The sequence below is a fragment of the Ranitomeya variabilis genome, chromosome 2 (genome assembly GCF_051348905.1).
Source record: "Ranitomeya variabilis isolate aRanVar5 chromosome 2, aRanVar5.hap1, whole genome shotgun sequence".
In the NCBI taxonomy this organism is placed as follows: Eukaryota; Metazoa; Chordata; class Amphibia; order Anura; family Dendrobatidae; genus Ranitomeya; species Ranitomeya variabilis.
Genome location: NC_135233.1, coordinates 287,030,450 through 287,053,220, shown reverse-complemented (window position 1 = coordinate 287,053,220; position 22,771 = coordinate 287,030,450). Strand labels below are relative to the sequence as shown.

Genomic DNA, 22,771 nt, shown 5'->3' with positions numbered 1-22,771 from the left:
TGAGTGGCAGTGCTCACTTTGGAGCACTGCCTGGTCTGACTCCCCATCCCTGTACACCCTAACAGTGGAATGGCCAAGTTCCTGCATACAGTGTCAGTGTGTGCATGGGCCGAGATCTTATCCCTATCCCGTGTATAGGGGCTGCACACTGCTGTATGATCCTGTATGCAGCGAGCCACCGGTATACACAGGAGAGGGAGGTGAGAGAGCACACACACTGACAATCTGCTCGTTCTCATCCCTCCCCTGTCATCATCGTCTGCTCGCTACTTTGTAATCCTGAGCACAGCGAGAGGCAACTATGCACAGCAGTGGGGTGAGAATTCTGCCTCTGCATACCCTGACACCATGTATGCAGGAGCTCAGCTGCTTCAGTGTCAGTGTGTGCAGGACTGGGGAGTCATATCAGGCAGTGTGTAACAACTCTCACACTATCTTACCCACTGCTCCAGGTCATGTTGTGGTTTCTGTTTGTTGCCGGCTCCATATTCTGTGCCTCTGCTCTCTGCATGCTTCCTGGCTGTGTGCATAGGGGGGCGGCGCCAGAACTCTCTGGTTCTTGTAGAATCTGGGCGCACCTGTCTAATCTGTTCCTGACCAATTACCAACAGGCCTCCACTATTTAGGACAGATCCACCCTGTGGACTGGGCCTGTGCAATGTGTTAACTCAGTCAGTGTTTTGCTTCTGAGTTGCCAGGCCTTGCTCTGTGTTTCTCCTTCTCTGGAGGTTCTACTCCTAGCTTTGCCTTGATCTTGTCTGTCTGCCCTCCAGGAGGCTGTATATCCTGGTCTCAGTGTTTCTGTTCTAGGCTTGCCTTGATCTTGTTTTCCGCCCTCCAGGAGGCAGTATATCCTGGTCCCTGTGTCTTTGTTCTTATACCTTGCCTTGTTCCATTTCCTTGTCTGAACTTTGTCCTACCTTTTGTCTCCTTGTCTGTGGCTTCTTTCCCTGTTCATTCCTTGTGTCCCCTCTGCTTATGCTCTGCACTCTTGCGGCTCTGCCTGCTCTATACCCTTGTGACTTTGCCTGTGCTCTGCTCTCTTGCAGCTTTACCTCTGCTCCGCACTCCTGTGGTTCTGCTCCATTGTACTCTATTCTGCTCCGCTCCTGCAGAAACCTCTTGCTGCAGCTCCTCTCCGCATTCCTTGTGGTTCCACTCTGCTTAGCTCCTGCAGAAACCTCTTGCTGCAGCTCCTCTCCGCATTCCTTGCGGTTCCACTCTGCTTAGCTTTTGCTGATGCAGAAACCTCTTGCTGCAGCTCCTCTCCGCATTCCTTGTGGTTCCGCTTTGCTTAGCTTCTGTTGCTGCACCATCTCTTGCTGCTCTACTACTCCTATCCGCAGCCTTGCGGTTCTCTTCCTTTGTGAACAGGTCCCAACCTGTTCCTTCATTCTCCATTCCTTCCTGCTTACTTTCTTACCTGCACCTCCTGTGTGAACAGGTCCCAACTTGTTCCTTCATAATTCATATTCGTACCTTCACCTCTTGTGTGAGCAGGTCCCTACCTGTTCCTTCATACACCACACCAACCAGCCCTGTGTCTCTGCCTTTCCTGCCAGCCCTGTGTCTGTTGTTCCTGCCAGCCGTGTCTATGCCGTGCCTGCCAGCCCTGTGTCTCTGCCCTGCCTGCCCTGTCTCTGCCGTTCCTGCCAGCCCTGTGTCTTTGCCGTTCCTGCCAGCCCTGTGTCTCTGCCGTTCCTGCCAGCCCTGTCTCTGTTGTTCCTGCCAGCCCTGTCTCTGCTGTTCCTGCCAGCCCTGTCTTTGCCGTTCCTGCCAGCCCTGTCTCTACCGTTCCTGCCAGCCCTGTGTCTCTGCCGTTCCTGCCAGTCCTGTGTCTATGCCGTTCCTGCCAGCCCTGTCTCTGCCGCTCCTGCCAGCTCGTGTCTTTGCCATTCCTGCCAGCCCTGTGTCTCTGCCATTCCTGCCAGCCCTGTCTCTGCCGTTCGTGCCAGTCCTGTGTCTCTGCTGTTCCTGCCAGTCCTGTGTCTCTGCCGTTCCTGCCAGCCCTGTGTCCCAGCCTACTCGTGCTCATCTGCTAGTCCTGCCTGATGCCTGCACCTGTCCTAGTGTTCCTGTTCTCAAGTGGGATTAGCAGCCACAGCCAGACACCACCCTGGAGTAGCACCTGGCAGCTGCCTGCCGCACAAGTCTGACCTCACCATCAGAGGCTCCAGTGAAGACCAAGGCAGCTGTCATAGTCACGCCCCTTCCAGGGTAGTCTGGTTCGTGGCACAGTGGGACCACAAACCCCCCGAGCTCATGCCCACCAGTCAAGGCATGAGCGTGACACAGTGCTCCAAACAAGTGCTGTCAATCATCATAAGGGAATGGGTTGAGTATTATAATTGAGCGACTGGAAAGGTGCACCGAACCCTTGGCCACTGCAATGGTGCACCCAGTCCTTGGCCACTGCAATGGTGCACCGAGCCCTTTGCCACCACAATGGTGCACAAGCCCTTGGTCACCACAATGGTGCACCAAGCCCTTGGCCACCGCAATGGTGCACTGAGCACTTGGCCGCCTGAATGGTGCACAGGCCATTGGCCACTGGAATGGTGCATGGAGCCCTTGGCCACCACAATGGTGCACAAGCCCTTGGTCACAGCAATGGGCACCGAGCACTTGGCTACCGCAATGGTGCACAAGCCCTTGGTCACAGCAATGGGCACCGAGCACTTGGCTACCGCAATGGTGCACAAGCCTTTGGTCACAGCAATGGGCATCGAGCACTTGGATACCGCAATGGTGCACAAGCCCTTGGTCACAGCAATGGGCACCGAGCACTTGGCTACCGCAATAGTGCACAAGCCCTTGGTCACAGCAATGGGCACCGAGCACTTGGCTACCGCAATGGTGCACAAGCCCTTGGTCACAGCAATGGGCACCGAGCACTTGGCTACTGCAATGGTGCACAAGCCCTTGGTCACAGCAATGGGCACCGAGCACTTGGCTACCGCAATGGTGCACAAGCCTTTGGTCACAGCAATGGGCATCGAGCACTTGGAAACCGCAATGGTGCACAAGCCCTTGGTCACAGCAATGAAGCACCAAGTCCATGGTCAAAGCAATGGTGCACCAAGACCATGGTCACAGCAATGGTGCACCGAGCCCATGGTCACAGCAATGGTGCACCTGAGCACCCTCATTTATATCTGTAATGAAACAGTTTTTCTGTAAAACACATTTACTAAAATCTACAGTATCAGTATGATTTTTGTAGTGTCCCCCATATGAAGGTCTAAATAGTTTAATGTCAGTTTTGGGGGTGACAGACTCCCTCTAATATGGGTTTCCTTTTAGACTCCACGCCATTATCTTTATATAAAAAGTGAAGGCATATAAAGTCAGAAAATGTATGATCTTAAGCTGAAGTGAGCTTTCCGTGATCTTGTCTATTTTGTCAATGAGGAAGAACAAGCTGAACTTAATTAAACTAATCTTACCAAATGAGGACGGAGGCCAGCGTGCTAGCGCTAATTCATATATCAGCTCACAATGTTGTCCATGTGGTTGGATTGGCCATGGCTAATCATATGTGCAGCATTTTGGAAAGGACCCGGCTTCAGGATGACTGATATACAATATTGTCTTAAGAAAACATCTTACTTTTTTATCAGAAGACTGCGTGTTATTTTATTCTTCTAGTGACTTGTGGGTTGATGCTGCCATCTACTGGGCAAGTAAAATAAAGCAGCCTAATAGAATTTGTAATGTCTCAAGAGGACAATTAGAGGATTTATATTTACATAATGCATTTTATGGAAATATGATGTTTATATGGAAGATAAGTGATATTTAATGCGTACCTGTGATAGCCCAGGAGAAGTACTGCTGCTCAGCCCCCACACAGATCTCTAGGGCCCTCAGCAGTGGGACACCATGTAATCAGCTTCTTTTCAGGTGAACCCTATTAGAAAAATTGTTGAAAGTGATTTCCCCTCTTTTCAGAATTTCCCATTTGAAAGTTGATGATTTAGTAGAAGACTGCAATCAGGTTAATTTAACAAATTGCTGTTCCTCCTTATAGCCAGATCAAGTGATATTACACATACATAATTCTGTGTAGTAAATAGACTGTAAGGGTTTATGGTCACACGTAGGCACTAGAGGTCACACAGGCACTGGGTTCATAAGCTTCCACAGTTCATGGAACACTTGCCTTTTTCTGGCACATGCAAGTGCTAACAAAGCTCTGTCCTTTTTCAAGGAAGATAAAGCAAATATGGTCTCACTCAGACAGCAGCACAGATTCTTAGCCTCAGCGTGATTCACACTCACTGGTGATTCACTGGTTCCCAGCACCCACCTGAGACAATTCATCTGCCTTTTATAGGAGCTGCAAAAGCTGGATTGGAGGTCTGGGAGCGACCATTCCCATCCAGGCTCTTTGGCCGCTCCTAAATCCCGGACCCAAATTCAGGTCTCATTAAATACCTCCTAAGCAACCTATCTTTTCTGGGACTTACCGTACATCACTGAGGCCAGCCACCTCAGTGACACATACCTGTCATCCAGGACTACACATTCTGTTTTCTTACAAGACATAGATAACTAGGACAATTCTGTACACAACAACTTATCCAAAGGGTTGTTCAAATATGTAATAATATATTAGAATTTAACATTTCAGGTTAAAATGACATCAGTATCCTTAAAGAGTATCTCAACTTTTGTTAATTTACCAGCTTTTGTAAAGTTATGAATCTTTTTAACATTCTCCATTACCTTATTTTTGCTTCATTCTATCTTCAACATCAGGCTGAAACTGCTAGTTTCTCTTTGGCAGAAAAGAGAACTTTTATCCCCGTTAGAATGGAGCGGCAGTGCGCATGCCCAAACACCACTCCATTCATTCCCTATGGGGTTTCCACTGCACTCAACTTTTTCTTGCAGCCCCATAGAGAATGAATGGAGCAGAAGTCAGGCATTTGCACTGCCACTCCATTCTAATGGGGATAAAAGTGCCCCATTAGGGATAAAAATTCTCCCTACTGCCAATAGATACAGGTTCCAGCAGAAAGATCTTCACTGATCAATAAGTTATCACCTTTACTATGGACAGGTGATGAACTTGTTTGTTGAGAACAGTAGTGTAGTAATGTAGTTTACAATTTAAGCAAGAATAAAAACTTTTTCTCCGGAAATATCAATCCTTGTAAAAATTCATGTTATTATCCAAGATAATTGTATATTGGACATAGCAGATCTTCAGCCTAAAGTGAAGATGAGTAGCAGCAAAAATCCATGTGATAAATGTGGTTATTAATATCATTATTCATATACACTTATTGGTATAGATGAACATCCGCAAGCTTTTGTAATAAAGCTACAAATCATGTAATGCTTAATTTACATTATTGGATCAGTTCTCATCTATAATTGCAATAATCTAAAAGATATTTCTAATTATCAGTAATGTGTACTTTTTATCTATTTACAAAGCAAAAGATGTATGTGTGGTTTAACCCCTTAGTGACCGGGCCAAATTTTTGAAATCTGACCAGTGTCACTTTATGTGTTAATACTGTAACTCATGAACGCTTCAACATTGATTTTGAGAATGTTTTTTCGTGGCACATTATAATTTATGATAATGGTAAATTTAGGTCGATATGTTTTGTGTTTATTTACAAAAGAATATCAGAAATTTGAGAAAAATGTTAAAAAATGTGCAATTTTCAAACTTTGAATGATTATTCCTTTAATCCAGATAGTCATACCACAGAAAAACATTAATAAATAACATTTCCCACATGTCTGCTTTAAATCAGCACCATTTGCATAATGTTCTTTTATTTTGCTAGCATTTTAGGAGGTTTAAAAACGGAGCTGTAATTTTTCATTTTTTCAAGGAAATTTAGAAAATTTATTTTTTTAGCGACCTATCCAGTTTTGAAGTAACTTTGAGGGTCCTATATATTGGGAAACCCCCAAACGTGATATCATTTTAAAGACAGCACCCCTCAACGTTTTGAAAACTGCTCTCAGGTAGTTTATTAACACTTCAGGCGATTTTCAGGAGTTAATGCAAAGTGGCATGACAGGAATGAAAAAGTGTATTTTTACCACCTAAACGTCGATAACTTTTGAGCATGTTACCATAGCCCTAACACCGGTGGACTTACTATTTAGTAGTCCAAAGAAGCGAACCATGGTATAAAAAACACAAGTTTTTATTAGGCTAGGTTCACATTGCGCTAGGTGAGTCCGTCTAACGGACACGTTTTTAAGTAGTGAAAACGCAATATAACGCACATACTAACGCGCCCATAGACTTGCATTGTCTGACGCCTCGTGACGCATGCCAAATTTGGCATGCGTTAGTCACATAACGTTTTTTTCTGACGGACCTTGGAACGCGGCTTGCAGCGTTTTCGGGTCCGGCCAAGCTAACGCAATACTAACGGAAGCGTTAATTCTGCCATTGATGTCTATGGCAAACGCAGCCAGACGCAAATCTTGATAAATTTCCAAAAAGAACCATACGTTTTAATAGCGTTTGAGGGAGGTCCATGTGGTCATGTGACAGGAAACAGGATTTCGGCCATTACTGTCCCCAGCGCACATCCTGAGGCCTGCTGCACACCAGAGAAAAAGTGTCTTGCAAAAGATCACAGGAAATGTAAGTACATTTGTATATATATATATATACTAGATGGTGGCCCGATAACGCATCGTGTATTCTAGAATATGCATGTCCACGTAGTATATTGCCCAGCCATGCAGTATGTAGTATATTGCCCAGCCACGTAGTATATTGCCCAGCCATGTAGTATACATCACAGAGCCACATAGTGTATTGCACAGTGAAGTAGTATACAGCACCCAGCGACGTAGTATACAGAACCCAGTCACGTAGTATATTGCACAGCGACGTTTGTCACAGTACCCTGTGTGAGCGGTGAGCAGAGGGGTGTATGCAGGCGCCGGGCAGTGAGTGCGGGGCGGCCCTTTTTTTTCTGACTGTGCGCGTCGCTGACTGGTCGCGGCAGCCATGACAGGCAGCTGCCGAGACCAATCAGCGAATTAATACCGTGACAGAAGGACAGAAAGACGGAAGTTCCCTAGACAATTATATAGTAGATATCTCTGTATACATCATGGGAGTCTGTATTGTACGACGGATGTGTGTGTACTAAAAATGTATTGCTTTGTTGCAGATGTCGGATAGTGAGGGAAGCAGCAGCAGCAGCAGCGTGTCTGCGGTTTTTTCTTCTCAGTCGGTAGGCTTGCACTTTAAAAAAAACACTAAAATTTCTGTGAAAATTCAGTGTATTAAGCTATATATATGTATAATCATGTTTCTATTGCAAATAGGAGTCTTCGGAGCCCGAGGCTGCTAGGCCCCCCCAAAAAAAACAGGCAAAACCAACAAAGGTACATAGCAGACATTTTTAAGTTTTGCAAACATAAATTTATTGATCAAAGAAATGTAATTTTTTTTTTCCATTTACATACACAATAGGTTGTGGCACACGGAGGACACAAGAGGAAGAAGGTTCCTCGCCGTCTGTCGTCTCCACAACTGCCAGTGGTAAATATAAAACTAGAAATTTATCTACAATCTATCTATTCACTTTCTATCTGCTATATCTATAAACTATCTATCCACTCTCTCTCTCTCTCTCTCTATCTTTCGCTGTATCTATCTATGTATCTATCTATCTATGTATCTATCTATCTATGTATCTATCTATCTATGTATCTATCTATCTATCTCTGTATCTATCTATTAGTCTACCAATAAACTGAATCTGAACCTTTCAACATAACGTTTTGTGTTTACATAGTCCAAGTCAGCGAGCCAAAAAAAAAAAAAGGATTGTGGTTGACGAAGAGCCGTTGACCATTCACAATGAGACACTGATCAACCTTGTGGAAGCCAACCCCTCAATATGGGACCAAAGCGACAGCTCCCACCATGACATAGTAAAGAACCGCAAGTTGTGGGATCAAATTATCTCTCACTTCGATCCCCGATACATGGAGAAGTCGTCAACCTCAAAGAAAAAAATTGGTAAATATTGGTGATGTTAAATTGTCTATTATCTATCTCTAAACTATCAACTACCTATACACTAAACTATTTCTCTATCATCTATAATAATTACTATCTATCAACTATCTATCTACTAGCTATATATCAACTATCTTAACTATACACAATTTTTAAACTATCAATATAAGAACTGTCTACTAATATATATAATTTTTTAACCTTTTTTTAAAAATTACAGCGGATGCGGTCCATACTCGCTGGAAATCAATAAGGGACCGCTTTGTCCGTGACTACCGGAATAGTAAAAATGTACCAAGCGGAGCAGGTGCAAAACGGGTGACCCCGTATGTGCACTACGAGCAATTGCTCTTTCTTCAAAAAACATTGTCTCAGCGCTCGTAAGTACAAATTGGTCTGTGTGCGAGAAAATTTTTTTAAAAAAATTACAGCAAAATATATATTTTTTTTTTGGTTACAGCACGATCTGCAGTACCGCCGCGCCTAGACAGGCAGAAGAACTGGAGCCATCTCCACTGGAACCAAGTCAGCAGACGGGCACTGAAGACGTCTCTGTCATCAGCGAGCCACGATCTGGGGAGAGAAGCACTGTGGCTTCAGGTGTGAGTGCCCGGTTGCAATCAGTGCGTGGGCGCAAGCGAGCTTCACAAAAAGATGAAGCTGATGCCATTATTGTCGATGGACTTCAGCGGGTTGAGGACATGTGTCGGAGTGAACTGAAAGACCTGAGGCAGGAAATTACCGACTTGCAATCTCGCGAGTCTGTATATTCTGCAAATGAATGGAAGCTACTTTTTTTGTCCTATGTTCCCGTAGCACAAAATATCCCGGCACACAGAAACCTTTTGTTTCGGCAAAGACTGAATGACCTTCTTGAGGAATTTGTGGGACCCCAGGAGCCAGCTCCATCGAGAACCAGAAGCATAGACATGCCGGCCTACAACCCTCAATATAGAGCCCGGTGTGAACCGAGCATTGAACATCAGAGACAAAGTAGCAGTCCATCATACACCTGGGCAGACAATACACCCACGCAATACCAGAGTCTATAGTACAGCTCAGTGTCCCCAGCCAGGTGCAAACTGTGTTTCACGTTTTTTGGTTTATTGTTTTTTTACCACCCAATTTCGTGTGTGTTTTTTTACATCCCTATGGGATATCATATGTAACAAGTTCACAACTGTTCTTTCATAAAAATTCGGAAACTTAAGTAAACTGTTTAAAATCTGATTCTTGTATGACTGTGAACACAACATAACAGTAATGTAACATTTTACAAGACATATTTTACAAGACATATGGGAAATAAAAAAAAACAAAAAAACACATCAGGACACAGCTTCAGACTTGAAATAAATTTTACACGTGTCTGTCTTGCCATGGAACATGCCCCTCATGTATGAAGTACTGTGCAAATTGGTCACGAATCCTCATTATTTGTGCTGTAGACCGAACAGCAGTAGATTCAATGCTAATGAGGTTCGACTCACATTCATCGGGGTCAACCACCTGGGGTTCATGTCTGGCCACAAAATTATGCAGACAGATGCATGCCTTCACAACACGGTCCACATTTTCTGGTTGCAGTTGCATGCACGTTAGTAGAATTCGCCATTTTAATGTCAAAATCCCAAAGGCACACTCCACATAACGTCTTGCCCGGCTCAAGCGATAATTAAAAATGCGCTTGGTGGAGTTCAGACTGCGGCTTGAGTACGGTTTGAGGAGATTTTGCCCAAGTTGGAACGCCTCATCACCAACTAAAACAAAGGGCAAACTTGGGTCTTCGGTCCCCGGTAGAGGTCGTGATGAGGGTAAGTTAAAATTGTTGCTATACAAACATCTCCCCATGTTGGAGTCTCTGAAGACTCTTGAATCGTTAGTACGGCTATACGCACCAATATCCACAGCTACAAACCGGTATCTTGCATCCGCAATAGCCATCAAGATTATGGAGAAGTATTTTTTATAATTATAGTACAGGGACCCACTATGCGCTGGTTTCTGAATCCGTATGTGCTTGCCGTCCATGGCACCAATACAATTGGGGAAATTAGCCACATCCTCGAACTGTTGGGAAATCGCTAGCCACATTTCTGATGTTGGGGTTGGTAGCACAAGTGGTTGCAAGTTGTTCCAAATGGCATCACAAGTTTCCCGAACCAGTTGGCAAATTGTTGACTTCCCCAGTCTAAATTGGTAATGCAGTGACGCAAAAGATTCTCCGGTAGCCAGATATCTGTCGGCATTGAAAAAGAAAAAAAAAAAAAATGTTAGGATTTTAAAGGACAACTAAAAGGCTACATAAATAGAATATACAATTGCTAAATGAACATTATGCCCCACGATGCCTAGATCTAGTCTTTATCAATAGAATGAGAAAAATTTTTATAATTACCTCACAGTCACTACTAATCGTTCCTCCGCACAGATGCTTTCACAAAAAGTGCTGCGATGATGATGTATCTCATCCTTCACATGTGAAAGCAGAACATCAAAGGTCTCAATGGACATCCGTAGATAGCGTTGGAATTTTGAAGGGTCATCCCGAAGCTGAAGATACAGGGTGTGAAAGGCACCATATGTACTCCGCAAGAAATTAACTTCGTGGATCCAATATCTCCTTTGCGAACTACGCTTTCTCTGCCGAAGTCACAACCGCATCAAGCGAAATCGAACCAGCTCAGACACAAACATCTTGCTAGCAGAAGTTCACTCAATGCTTTCAAAATGGAGAATGAGTCTGCACCCACACCCCGACGAGGACAAAAGGAGAAAAAAAAAACAACAAACTTTATTGACAGTGACAAACGCAGACAAACGGATACATCGCGAACGGACATCAAAATGAGAAAAACGCTGTCAAAAGCGTTAACGCAAGCGTTAACGTGAAGCCGATTTTTCTACAAATTTGATCCTTTTCTGTACATGCGTTTAACGGATCCGTTTAACGACATGTACTTGACGCAATGTGAACCTAGCCTTAGAAATCTTTAAAATACACACGACAAAAAATATGAAAAAACAAAAATGTCCAATAGGAGGAGCTCTCAAAAGGTATCAATGGCTAACCATATCCAAGATGGTAAATATGCAGCTCTAATTTGTCAAATAAGTAATTCCCAATATATAGTAAATAAATGTAGTACACTCCCACTGTTTTTCAATGCACAATGTATATGTTACCTCTACTGCATCTCTCATAAGATATATGTATATAGTTACTGTACGTCACCTATACGGGGAGGGTACTACATTTATCTACAGCGGTCTGTGCTAGTGTCTTTTCAGCTCTAGGTCCTTGTGCATTAGTTTATTGGTATATTTGATATTATACTGCCCATTTTAGAATGGATTAATATCCACTATATATTGGGAATTACTTATTTGACAAATTAGAGCTGCATATTTACCATCTTGGATATGGTTAGCCATTGATACTGTTTTGAGAGATAAGAATGTAGAGGCTGGAGACCACTTAGCTTTTTTCCTACAAGGTGGAAAATCCATGAGCCTTGCAGTTCCGTTTTTCAGGCATTGTATAGCCCTTAAAGGGCCACTGTCACCCCCTCCAGCCGTTATAAACTAAAAGAGGCACCTTGTGCAGCAGTAATGCTGCATTCTAACAAGGTGGCTCTTTTAGTTTTTGGTGCATGTATTCCCAAAATACCTGTCTTTCGCCAGGGAGGCAGGTCCTCACCCCCCTGCTTGAAACGCCACACTGCCGTCACTCAAATCTTCAGGGGCGCAGGGCGCCGCCCCCTCCGCGCTGTTTTCGCATGAAATCCGGCGCCTGCGCTGTGTATCGCTGTTTGGTGTAGGCGCAGAGAGCTCTGGCCGTCTGACGTCACAGCCAGGCTTGCAGACTGCGCCTGTGCGGCCGCCCTGCTTGTGAATCCCAGCCCCGCACTCTGCATAATGCATAACACACTGCGGGGCTGGGATTCACAAGGTGGGTGGCCACACTGGCAGCACAGACGCAGTCTGCAAGCCTGGCTGTGACGTCAGATGGCCAGAGCTCACTGCGCCTGCACCAGACAGTACTACACAGTGGAGGCGCCGGATTTCATGCGAAAACAGCACGGAGGGGGCGGCGCCCGGCTCCCCAGAAGATTTGAGTGATGGCAGTGTGGCGTTTCAAGCAGGGGGGTGAGGACCTGCCTCCCTGGCGAAAGACAGGTATTTTGGAGAAGTTATAAAACGCTTTATTTTGGGAATACATGCACCAAAAACTAAAAGAGCCACCTTGTTAGAATGCAGCATTACTGCTGCACAAGGTGGCTCTTTTAGTTTATAACGGCTGGAGGGGGTGACAGTGGCCATTTAACCCCTAAGCATGACGATAAGGATCAGACAATTGCAGATTTATTTCAGTTAAAAAAAGACAATTTTCAATCCTCCTTAAAAATTATAACAATTAAACATAGCAATTAACAAGCAAGTATAATCACTCACCACACCTGCACCATTAACATTCCGGGTGCTCGACGACCTGAGCAAGCATGAAGATAAATCCACTGTAGAAAAGTCGGCACTCGGTCCTCCAGGATGAACTCTTATTTATTTATTCAAACATCATGGGCATAGACGACATTTAAAATTGAGTATCAAAATCTCGTCTGACGCATTTCGGAATCAGAAAATAGAAAGCAATGGCTCTTGCAATGCACCAATCAGCACTCCCAGGGTTTTTTTATTTGCTAAGCCTGTCTAAATATGTATGTTGTGTAATGAAAATGCAACATTCCTTGGTTTTCAGCGCCACTCTGGTCCTCCTCTTACTCACTTGACTGCAATTCTCACTCACTAGGGCACACTGTGCTCTAGGTGTGACCCAGAAACCACATCTATTTTATTAGCAGGAGGTGTCACACAATGTCTCTGGAGCTTAGTTTCAACTCTAAAATTCTATGATTCTTTGATTATATTATTATTATTATTATTTTTAGAGCACCATTGATTCCATGGTGCTGTACATGAGAAGGGGTTACATACAAAAAACAAATAAATTACAATGAATAAACTATCAATGACAGACAGGTACAGAGGGGAGAGCGCCCTGCAGTCTACAGGATAATGGGGAAAGAGACAGTAGGTTGGGGGGTAGAATCAGCTCTGCTAGTGGATAGGTGGCAGCAAAGTCATAGCAGGCTGAAAGTTTTCTTGAAGAGATGGGGTTTCAAGTTCTATCTGCAGTTCTGAATGTGGTGGGTAATCAAACATATTGGGGCACAGAATTCTAGAGGACGTGGGATACTTTGGATAAGTCTTTGAGGTGATTGGGTGAAGAATGTACAAGTTTGGGTGGGAGAAGGAGGTCTTTGGAGGAGCGGAGATTATGTGTGGGAAGGTATCGGGAGTTTAGATCGCAGATATATGGTGAAGACAAATTATGGACGGCTTTGTTAATCAATGTTAGTAGTTTGAACTGAATACATAGAGGAATTGGGAATCAATGAAGGGATTTTCAGAGGGGAGAAGTGGTGGAGTAGTGAGGCAAGATATGGATTAGTCTGACAGCAGAGATAAGGACGGACTGGAAAGGTGCAAGAGTGTTAGTGTAAAGGTACCATCACACTCAGCGACGCTGCAGCGATATAGACAACGAGCCGATCGCTGCAGCGTCGCTGTTTAGGTCGCTGTAGAGACGTCAAACACAGCAGCTCCAGAACGATGCAGGAGCGATCCTGTGACGTAACGGTGACTCACTTATCGTTCTCACAGGTCGTTAGCTCCATGTAAAACATTGCTGGCATCGTTGCTTTTGCTGTCAAACATGACGATACACGCCGACCTGACGACCAAATAAAGTTCTGGACTTCTAGCTCCGACCAGCGATGTCACAGCGGGATCCAGATCGCTGCTGCGTGTCAAACACAACGAGATCGCTATCCAGGACGCTGCAACGTCACGGATCGTTGTCGTTCTCGTTGTAAAGTTGCTGAGTGTGAAGGTACCTTAAGGGTGGTGAGGATGGCGTTTTACTCCTCTTACATCCCATAGTGGTTAAGAGTATGAAAATGTATTTTACATGTATTGTACAGTATTGTATTTGAGTTATCCTTCTGTGGCTGCAGTTTCCGGTTAGTAGTGTAGGCAGGGTTAACTGTAAGTCTAGCCCGGGTTGGGAGGGAGGATTGGGGATTGTGGGTTAATGACAGGAATAGGAAGTTAATTTAGTAAGTTCAGACAAGAAAAAAGTAAGGACACCTCTCTGGTCGAGGTGATCTTCATTGTAGTGTGTGTGTGTGTGTGTGCATGGAAGAGGAGAACAAAGAAGCAGACAGAGAAGGAAAACAACTAAGAAGAAGAGCTTGAGTTCTGGCAGTGGAGTACTCCTAGCAAGTGAGTTGGAGAAGAGAACTTTGATTCAGCAACTTTGTGAGAGTTCCTACGGGCCTCCAGGAATGGAAAGTGTCAGCCACAGCTTTAGAGCTGTAGGTCTGAGAAGAGACAAGTCGGTGAGACTTGGGTTACATATAGAAAAGGAGTTAGCCACCAATGCTTCATTTACATGGTTACTGAGAAGTGGGCAGAACATAGAGAAAACCAGAAGGAGCAGCTAAAGTGTTATACATGGCTAGGAAGCTTGAAAGTTCCTAACTCTACTAGTGAGAAGTTTCCCCAACTGTGCCTCAGAAAATGTTTGATGAGGACATGCCAATGTACTGCAACCCATAGAAAGACATCTGCATCTCCTGCTGAGCTTTCTTTATAAATGAAACAGACAGTAAAGTTGAATTTGTTTTTATGGACAGTTGTGATTTCCTGTCTCTGGGGTCACAGGGAATCATGGCCATACTAAGCGTGGTGGGCCAGAGGAGTTTGAAAAGTTCCACAGTAACAACCACAAAACATACACACTAGAAACAGACCTCTGTTTTCTGTAACGTGCCGGGGTGTTGGACATATGACACTCGCCTACCACCTCGGGCATGTTTACATTAGCAGGGAGGGCACAGAGGATATTGCAGAAGTCGAGGTGGGAGATGATGAGGGCATGTACGGCCGGATTCTGGAATTATTTTTGAGTTGCAGGCAGCAGGAAATATAAATATGTGGGTTGATGGACAGGGCAGAGTTGAGGGTTACTCTGAGGCAGCGTACTTCCAGTACAGGGGAAAGCGTGATGTAATTTATTGTGATAGATAAATTTGGTAGGGTTGTTAGGTGAGATGGAAGAAAGATGATGAATTCAGTTTTGTCCACATTGAACTTTAGGAAATGAGAGAAGAAAGAGTCTATAGTGTATAATAAATAGCCTACAACATAAGACTTGGGAGATTCAGAACAAGGCTACATCACATACATTGAATTTTTGACATTCAGTTCACAAAAATTCCCCTTGATCCAGAGAGTCAGAATTTCATTCACATGAGAAGAGGACCGGAGCACTGCTAGAAACAGGGGAAGACAGCAATTAGTAAGTGTTTTATTACATTTAGAAATAAAATAAAAAAGTCCATATTTCTATAACCAAATGTGAATTCTGAAAAGAAAAAACAGATGTGCAGCGGGTATCAAATAAGAATAAAAGCTATCCACTTTTGAACTGTTGACAGGTCTCTTTAAGAGGTTAATGTTTGTTCTAGCACACATATAATGGAAGCTTATTGGGTAATTTTACTACCCCAAATTGTCACTATTACTTATTACAATACTGGACAATTCTTCCATAAATGCCCACTTATCTCATTTCAGATGCAGCAAAATCACTGCAAATTTGCTAGGAGGTGTCAAATGTTACCTTTATTCTTGGCTTCTAGCAGGACCCCTTGGTGAGGTTGGAGACAGAATTCTACTTGTCCCAGGAAAATACATATTAACACCTGGGTGCGAACCTGCAGCCTTCAGGACAGATGTTACATTATTGCCAGTGACACAATAAATCTATAAATAGTCCACTGCATATATAAGTCCAAAAATCAGAGGCAGCACACCATTCTGGATAAAGTTATGAAGGTATTCAAATTTAATAGCCCATAATTTCGGCCCGTGGAGAGCCTTTCTCAAGCCTATTCCAAGGCTATTAAATTTGAATACCTTCATAACTTTATCCAGAATGGTGTGCTGCCTCTGATTTTTGGACTTCTATGACAAGGTTTGGTACATGCCTGAGGGGCCTTGCACCCTGATTTTTGTTTTTCTTTTCTGTGCTGCTCTCACTTTTTTGCTATTGTTACATTACCTCTGAGAAGCGTGCACAACTTTTCTTTTTTGTTTTTTATTTTTTCTTAAAATTATGTCTACCTCTGGTGGTAATCCAGAACTGCCCAATGTTTTTTGCTACACACCTGAAGATGAGGAGAGGATCCTGAGGGGGGTAGAGGGAGACACTGCTTTTCTAAGTACTCCATCTCTTATGGACCTGAAACGTAAATATGGCTTTTCTTGAAAAGACTGCTAACTTTACAACTGCACCTTATGACCTTGAAGGAGTACTATATACATAACAGGATTCCTAGAGGTCTGAGATCCAATGTTCGTCCAAATTTGTTTGCAACAGACCATGTTTTTTGTGAACGCTTTTTTTCTGTCAAACAAATATGCCATGGATTTATTATTGCTTAATATGGAATATCTGCAGGGGGAGATCCAGGATTTGTGTAAAATATTCTGACAATAGAGACCTCATTAAAGGAAATAATGAATGAGGATGCATGGAAACAATTCAAGGACATGACTGACTCTCGCTTGAAAAAAAGTAGGGAAGAGTTGGAAGATATTAAAAGGAGGAAGTGGAACAGGGACTCTGAGGATTATCGTCTTGGGAAAGTTTATAATTGGCAAAAAGAGGGTTCTCAGACTCCAAAATCTAAAAAATACCAATTGGATAGAGGTGTTTATCCAACCAGTTCTCAACCAAGGGGGTCAGCCACTATTCATTCATGTTCTGATAATGCTATTTTTTTAGAGGATCAGATGGAAGACAGTGCAAGAGGAGCAGAAGAGGTGGCAGAAAACACCGGCGTGGAAAAAAGAGACAAGAAGCAGAAAGGTCGGGTGCTTCCACAGAGACAGACCGCGGTGAAGAAGAAGGATTAAATATTGTGGTAAATCTCTCGTCTAGGTCATTAAATACATGTGAATTATCAGTATTAAGTAAGGGCTTTTCTTTTAGTCCTAATAGACATATTGCTTGGTTTACACTGGAAATGGAACTTTTTAGATTCTTCAGAACCATTAAGTTGAAATATTGGTTGGCATTCACAAAATCCAGGTATTTACAATCCAGCAGGAGCCGTATTTAGATCTAAACAACTTATGTTATTTGAGTGAATTTGTACCTGTTATTAATGTCCCTGTCATTGATGCATTTATCTCGGCCGTTAACAGAGATATAGATTATCTGAAGAAAACTTATGATAAGACAAGCTTCAAAAACCCTAATATGACACGTGAGGAGAACACGGCTTTATGTGAATTGGTCCATGACGGCGACATCACCATCAAGTCAGCAGACAAGGGTGGTGCTGTCGTCGTCATGGACACATGTAAATATGAGGCAGAAATCGTACGTCAGCTATCGGATCTGGATGTATATAGGAGGTTGTCGGGTGACCCTAAGTTTATGATTATAAGTAAAATTAAAGTGATTCTGGATGAAGAAAAACACCAGAACATCATAGATGATGATCTTTATACATTTTTGATGGTGGAGAACCCGGTTACTCCGGTAATATACATATTGCCTAAAATTCATAAATCTTTAATTAATCCACCAGGAAGACCTATTGTGTCAGGTAATGATTCGATATTCAGTCATATAGGTATTTTCCTTGATAAAATTTTAGGACCTTTATCCAGACAGACACCATCTTTTGTGGAAGACACAACTGATTTTTTGGGTAAACTTCAAAAAATCAAGATTGAACAGAAGATTATAATGGCATCTTTTGATGAAGTTTCTTTGTACACATCCATTAGTCATGATGTAGGCTTGACAGCAGTACTTCAAGATCCGTATACGTGAGCATGTACATGGAATCGAGGCGGCAGCCAATCCTACATTGGACACTACAAAACTTACAACACTCCCTAGACATTTTAGGGAATATCACGGATGTGATGGAAAATTGATTAGGTTCAGGGGGATTGATAGCCTAGACATTGGTATCAGGGGTGGTAAATTAACTACTAGGCTTGCACGCCTAGAGGCGAAATGGATTTGGACCTTGCAGACAACTCACCCCCTTGGTCTCAATGAAAACTTAAGCTTTGCCCCATTCTTGTGATCATCTGACTGTCGAGTGCTCTGTTTGATAACATACTCTTACCCAACTATTTTTAATTTTACCTGTTTTTTAGTTTTAGTGAATTTAGGTTAGTCTTTTTGGCCATATCCGTGGGATCTTTTCCATCTACGCCGTATACTTGTGGAGAAGTTTATCTGTGAAGGTGGAAGAGAAAAGAGAAAGGAAAGAGGAAAAAGAAAAAAGTGTTTGAACAGAAGTGAAAATTGCCTCACCATTACCATCTAGTGGACATTTTTTGCATCGTCTCTAAATTATGAAGATTTTATGAGAGATAAAACTGAATTCTTTTCATACATGGACTTATTGTATGATTATTTTTCTCCTCCCCTTTTACCTTCTACATATGTTTTTTACTAAGGAGAATGCTATACATGTTGGATGACAGTATTAATATAATACGTATTCACATTGAAATTGTATTATTTTGTATTCTTTATGTTTAGTATGTTTAAGTCTAAGCATGTAAAAGTAAAGTATTTACATTATGTGAATTGTCTTCAACTTGATAGCGCTACTAATTATAGATCGCTGTGCCTCCTTTCCTTTCCTCTCTTTCATGACATCTCCGCACTCGGATGTGTTCCAGCGCATGCGCCCACCGGTTGTCCTTCTGGTGAACGGCGATCCAGTGTTATTGTGAGCGTATCACGTGGGGCCCCACGTTCATCGGCTCACATGACCTGGATGGCGCCATCTCCCTTTGTTATACCGGCGGTTGCCAGGATACGCGCGGCCACTTCCGGGTTACGGTCGGCGTTCACTTCCGGTCTCCGGATTATTTATGCTGCACATTTTTCATTCTGCACTATGCACCCCCTGACGAAGGGTTTCCGAAACGCGCGTTGGGGCGGACACCGGGACTCTACATCTGCCAAGCACTATACCTTTGGGGTGATGTATTAACTAATTATTTCTATCGCCTAGTATAGCCTCTTTTTGTACTTTGTACAATGTTACATTAGATCGTATGATTAACTGTGACACTACCTTTTATGGGACTTGGTGATTTTCTAGGTGGGCCACTGTGATAATGGCTATATAGCCCTGCTGGTTTTGCGATATTTGACCCAATATGCTGATTGTTATAATGATATTTCTCTAACATGGGTCAGCAGTTGGTTTCCCTGGTGTCTTGTGTGTGCTATTTGTTTTTATATATTTGTTGGGCGACTTTGTTGTCACCATTGCCTCCTTGCCTTGCACTTTAATAAAGCAATTTTATTAAAAAGACATAAGGTTATCTTTTTGGATTCATTTCCTCCCCCCCGCTTGACAGCAGTACGTAGGAAGCTTGCTGGGACTGAGTATAATACACACGATTGAATTTATCCTAAAACTTTTGGAGGTGGTACTTGGTAATAATTACTTCCTGTTTGGAGATGAATATTTTATGCAAATGAGAGGGACGGCCATGGGTGCCAATATGGCACCCGCGTATGCAAATTTAGTCATGGCAGCCATGGAGGAGGACCTTGTCTATGTGTCCCACCACTTCCGCAATGTTGTGGAGTGGTGCATATACATAGACGATGTCTTCCTCCTATGGAAGGGAACAGTTGTTGAATTGGAGGAGTTCAAGACTTTTCTTAATGGTTTGAATGAAGACATCAAATTCACACTAGTACACTCTGAAAAAGAAATACAATTTTTGGATGTGTTGGTAAGATGTGAAGGCATGAAATTATCTACTGAAGTTTTTATAAAGTCTACTGATAGAAACAGTCTATTAAAATATGATAAGTCATCATCCTCGTAGATTAATAGAAGCATTACCTTACAGTCAATATCTGCGAGTCAGAAGAATAGTAAGTGATGATAGGAATGTGGCTGATTCCCTTGGGATGATGACCCAAAAATTTAGACAAAGGGGTTATCCCAATAAAATTTAAAAAAAAATGGGAAAATAAAGTAAAGGATATGGATAGAGATACCCTTTTATGTAGAGACAAAAAAGAACAAACCATGAAAAGAATTCCATTAGTCACAACGTATTGTGACGAAAGTTATGCAGTAGTGAGCATTGTTAAAAAACATTGGCCCATGATAGGTCGTTGTCTTCCTGAGATAGCTGAATATAAAAATCCACCACTCATATCTTATAAACGGTCTAAAAATATAAAGGATAGTCTTGTTCGTTCAGATATGGGCCCTAGAAGATCCTCATTTCAACCCTCCCTTACTGGAAAAAATCGAGTAGGATGTTATCCTTGTCTCAGTTGTATTAATTGTAACAATATGTGAAAAGGAGATCATTTTTTTCATCCGGTTACCAATGAAAAATTCTTTATTAATCATTTTTTGACATGTTCTAGTGATTACGTAATCTATCTCTTGGAATGCCCATGCAAATTATGGTACGTAGGTGAAACTACGTGGGATTTTAAAACCCGTATAAATCACCATAGATATACCATACAAAAGAAAAAAATCAATTTGCCAGTTTCTAAACATTTTACAGAATATGGACATACAGAAAAAAATTTGAAGTTCAGGATCATTGATCATATACCCCCACTGAGGCGGGGAGGGGATAGGGCTAAACTCTTAAAGATTAGAGAACTTAAGTGGATTCGAAAATTGAATACATTAAAACCACATGGTTTGAATGTTGATTTTAAGTTGCAAGTGACATTATAATGAATTGCAGTATATATTTCCTTATATTTCAACTTGGGATCTTGCCTCTCTTATGACTGTAGCTAGTTGATGGTATTAATTAAACCTTTTTTCTTGTTTTTTAGATATATTATGAAATATGAAAAGAATTTCTTCTGAAGATCATAAAAGGCTTGAGAAAGGCTCTCCACGGGCCGAAACGTTGCCATTATGGGCTATTAAATTTGAATACCTTCATAACTTTATCCAGAATGGTGTGCTGCCTCTGATTTTTGGACTTCTATGACAAGGTTTGGTACATGCCTGAGGGGCCTTGCACCCTGATTTTTGTTTTTCTTTTCTGTGCTGCTCTCACTTTTTTGCTATTGTTATATATATATATATACCTGTATATATATATATATATACACTCACTGGCCACTTTATTAGGTACACCTGTCCAACTTCTTGTTAACACTTAATTTCTAATCAGCCAATCACATGGCGGCAACTCAGTGCATTTAGGCATGTAGACATGGTCAAGACAATCTCCTGCAGTTCAAACCGAGCATCAGTATGGGGAAGAAAGGTGATTTGAGTGCCTTTGAACGTGGCATGGTTGTTGGTGCCAGAAGGGCTGGTCTGAGTATTTCAGAAACTGCTGATCTACTGGGATTTTCAGGCACAACCATCTCTAGGGTTTACAGAGAATGGCCCGAAAAAGAAAAAAAATCCAGTGAGCGGCAGTTCTGTGGGCGGAAATGCCTTGTTGATGCCAGAGGTCAGAGGAGAATGGGCAGACTGGTTCGAGCTGATAGAAAGGCAACAGTGACTCAAATCGCCACCCGTTACAACCAAGGTAGGCCTAAGAGCATCTCTGAACGCACAGTGCGTCGAACTTTGAGGCAGATGGGCTACAGCAGCAGAAGACCACACCGGGTACCACTCCTTTCAGCTAAGAACAGGAAACTGAGGCTACAATTTGCACAAGCTCATCGAAATTGGACAGTAGAAGATTGGAAAAACGTTGCTTGGTCTGAGGAGTCTCGATTTCTGCTGCGACATTCGGACGGTAGGGTCAGAATTTGGCGTAAACAACATGAAAGCATGGATCCATCCTGCCTTGTATGGAGCATCTTTGGGATGTGCAGCCGACAAATCTGCGGCAACTGTGTGATGCCATCATGTCAATATGGACCAAAATCTCTGAGGAATGCTTCCAGCACCTTGTTGAATCTATGCCACGAAGAATTGAGGCAGTTCTGAAGGCAAAAGGGGTCCAACCCGTTACTAGCATGGTGTACTTAATAAAGTGGCCGGTGAGTGTATATATATTTATATTTATACACATATTTCACCACACCTCCCTACTTTTGAAGGTGCATGATGGGGGTTGACTTACAGGTGAGCTCCCGAGCACGTATCTGGTTCCGCCCCACCTTCGCGTGATAGGCCATCAGCATTGCCATGATCGACTCCCTTCTTATGCTGAATTGTGAAATCATATTGCTGAAGTATCAAACTCCATCTAAGCAATTTCCCGTTGTCCCCAACTACTCTGTTGAGCCAACTCAATGGGTTATGATCTGTGATCACGGTGAAGTTGCGCCCATAGAGGTATGGTTGCAGCTTCTGCAGAGCCCACACAATTGCCAAACATTCCTTTTCAATGGTGGCATAAGCCACTTCTTTGGGCAGGAGTTTCCTGCTTAGGTAAAGAATTGGGTGCTCCTCTTCTTGTTGGTTCACCTGGCTGAGAACCACACCTAGCCCATAGGTGCTGGCATCTGTCTGCACTACAAACCGGTGAGTGAAATCCGGGGCCTGCCGGACGGGTGAACTAACCAATGCCGACTTTAGGGCAGCAAATGATTTCTCACACTGAGGACTCCAGGAGACA

General features: G+C 42.9%; 3 long non-coding RNA genes across 4 annotated transcripts in view; 2 read left to right on the top strand and 1 right to left on the bottom strand.

Moving 5' to 3' along the window:
• The window catches only part of LOC143805596 (uncharacterized), a 145,634-nt gene that overhangs the window by 108,347 nt on the left and 14,516 nt on the right, over positions 1-22,771 (bottom strand). The window contains exons 2-5 of one of the 2 annotated variants that reach the window (XR_013221280.1): positions 18,318-18,410; positions 16,315-16,388; positions 3,810-3,910; positions 3,541-3,672 (exon numbers count right to left, since the gene is read on the bottom strand). This is a non-coding gene — a long non-coding RNA (uncharacterized LOC143805596). Of the gene's footprint in view, positions 1-3,540; positions 3,673-3,809; positions 3,911-16,314; positions 16,389-18,317; positions 18,411-22,771 lie in introns of those variants that run through there. The other variant, XR_013221281.1, reaches the window with a different exon arrangement.
• LOC143809354 (uncharacterized) lies at positions 7,058-8,299 on the top strand. The gene is made up of 5 exons (XR_013222229.1): positions 7,058-7,226; positions 7,321-7,380; positions 7,469-7,537; positions 7,794-8,020; positions 8,241-8,299. It is a non-coding gene; the product is annotated as an uncharacterized LOC143809354 (long non-coding RNA).
• On the top strand, positions 15,327-21,125 carry LOC143805597 (uncharacterized). Its single transcript, XR_013221282.1, has 3 exons — positions 15,327-15,443; positions 16,935-17,073; positions 21,018-21,125. It is a non-coding gene; the product is annotated as an uncharacterized LOC143805597 (long non-coding RNA).